This window comes from Arachis duranensis, chromosome 6 (assembly GCF_000817695.3).
Source record: "Arachis duranensis cultivar V14167 chromosome 6, aradu.V14167.gnm2.J7QH, whole genome shotgun sequence".
NCBI classification, from domain to species: Eukaryota; Viridiplantae; Streptophyta; class Magnoliopsida; order Fabales; family Fabaceae; genus Arachis; species Arachis duranensis.
The window spans coordinates 10,159,232-10,162,362 of NC_029777.3; positions in this window are offsets into that span (position 1 = coordinate 10,159,232).

The following is a 3,131-nucleotide window of genomic DNA, read 5'->3' on the forward strand; positions in this document are numbered from 1 at the left end:
ACCACAAATAAAAAAAACCATAGATAAACTGAGTTTTGATTTAATTAATGCTACGAACATTAATTGATAGAAGTAATATGTTTTTAAAAAAAGATATTTTTTGTAAAGACTCTAAGTTAAACATTTTTTATCCATAAACAGAACAGATTTGTTCAATCCACGAATTTAGGTGGGACATTCCTAAACACACTGGAATAACCTGATTGATAATTATAATCGAGAATTTAAATTATGTGTTATTTATATAATAATTTATTGACTGATAATAAATTAAATTAATTTTTAATTTATCAAGTTAAAAAAATTATAAAAACCGAAAAAGAAAAACTTAACTAGCTTGTCGTCATAAACACCCGTTGGAAATTCAACTCAAATGAGATAAATGAGGCGATTTAATTAAAAATGTTACGACAATTATGACACGAAAATGATTGAAAACATTAATTGAAATATTGAATTATGGTTTAACTATTGGACCAAAATCACTCATTTACATGTCATCATATGTCATTATTTTCTTATATCCAATAAGAAGACAATTTGAAGACATAACACAAAAACGGCAGACTCATAACCATGATTTTTGAGGGTGCAAATGTGCAATGTATTTCATATACTTTCAGCTAATTCTCAGAATATATTTTAATAGAGGACGACCATACTTATTTATTTATCTCTTTTAACTTAAATATACCATGAGATAAACTTTGAAAAATTTTAATATAAGAGATAGAGATTTGCAAATCTTTCATACGTAACCTCATATATACTATTTAAATTCTTTGCCACTAGGGATTACATCTCGTGCCTCATTTGATTTTGTCAAATTTGTTCAACAACGGAAGTGAATGAGGAAAATAACATAAAATTTATTTCATATCCTCTTTTTGGCTTATGTCACATAAAATCTATAAATAATATTTTTTATTAAGATATTTTAATTTATTTTCTATTTTAATTTTTAAAATTTTACTTTTACTTCAAGAAAGTAAACTAAAATATATATCGTTTTCTCCTAACCACAACGTTCCTTTGACTACATTCAAAATGAAATAAACACAAAAAAAACATATAAATATCAAAATATGTATTAATTTTGTAGTTAAACAATAATAATTGGTTACATTTTAACCTGTACATTAATAAAAATACAAAGGCCACAGATTTTTGTTGTTGTGTCTGTTATCTCTAATGACTTTCTCAACTGTAAAAATAATTATATGTTCAATATTCTTTAATGAGAACCCAGAGCAGACAACATGCAAAAACTCCAAACAAATTCAAAAGAAATTAGATTTCAGTTAATACCTATCGATTTGATGTAACTAAAACTTTATATATAAAATAAAAAATTAAAAATTTCATATTAAATGTACATTAAAACTAACCATCAAAATTAGTTACAAAAACGTTTAGACATGTAATATCATTTAAAATTAAATTAGAAAGATGCCATAATATATATTATTTACATTTACAGGAGTAAAATTTGAATTTAGAATCTCATGTATACTGAGGGCGGAGCCTCTCATATAGCAAGGGGACAATGCCCCCTAAACTTCAATTTTTTTTTTTTATATAAACTGTGTGTAAATTTTAATTTAATTTTCCTAAAATCTTATTTTAATTTTTTTATATTTAAAAATTAAATTTTGGTCCTTCTTCAAATTTTATGCTACTTTCGCCCTATACTATTTATTTTTTTTGCCACTAGGGATTACATCTCATGCCTTATTTGATTTTGTCAAATTTGTTCAACAGCGGAATTGAATAAGGAAAATAACAAAAAATTTATTTCATATCATTTTTTTGGCTTATATCACATAAAATCTATAAATAATATTTTTTATTAAGATATTTTAATTTATGTTCAATTTTAATTTTTAAATTTTACTTTTACTTCATGAAAGTAACTAAAAAATATCTTTTTTTTTTCCTAACCAACCGTTAAGTTGATTATATTCAAAATGAAATAAACGTAAAAAAACACATAAATATCAAAATATGTATTAATTTTGTAGTTAAACAATAATTGGTTACATTTTAACCTGTGCATTAATAAAATTACAAAGTTCGCAGATTATTTCTGTTGTGTCTGTTATCTATATTAAAAATAAATTAAATTATATATGTATTTGTATAAAAATACATGGTAACTAATGTTAATGACCGATTTTAGTGTATAAATAGTATTTTAAAAAAGTTTCATATTTGCTAATATGGTTGTGAACAGATAGGCAATGAAGCAAAGTGGATCCAGTTTTATCAACTAACTATGTTCTATAACTACTATATGATTATTACTGTCAACATTTCGTTACATATAATTAACCACATGCAACAATATGATACAAAATTATTGTTAGATGACAACCATTTCTGTTTGCAGAAAAAAAAAACCCTACAAAATTCCCTTTATATAAATGCATGATCAATTAATCATCACATACATTCATCTAAATCCAATAAAAAATCTTCTTTCTTCTTCTAGCTATCTCCAATCTCAAAAGCTACTCGTCATATATATAGTCACATATATATTCTATCAAAAATGGAATATTCTCTATTATTGAGGAAGCATAATGTGAAAGATTATTACCATTCAACAAAAGAAAGCCCTTACATAGTTCTCATGGCAGAACTAGCAGGGCTTCTAATGTTCTTATTATTATGCACAATTGTGGTGTTTACTTGCACTCCAAGCATCCTCATAGAACTTTCAGGTAAACCAAAACCTCCCATGGTGGAAATTCTTGGACTTTCTGTGTCAGGCCTCAATAATGTTTCATACAAAAATGTATCATCCAAATGGGGTGTGGAATTAGCAGCAAAAAATCCAAACATCTTTTCAACATTGTATCTTGATCACATTGAAGGTATGGTACTATTCAAAGATGAAGTTCTTGGGGTGAGTTCAGTAAAGATTAATAAAGCAATTGTTTTGGGACCAAGGGAACATAAATTTGTTAGCTTTAAAGTGTGGAGGAAGGATTGGAATATAGATGGTGATCAACCAAGTGTGAAGGATTGGGTTGTGGACAATCTTGTCATGGAACAAAGTAGGAATAAAATAAACTTCAGTGTGCAAATGGGGGTTTGGGGTCAAATTAAATCTGGTTGGTGGTTGAGAA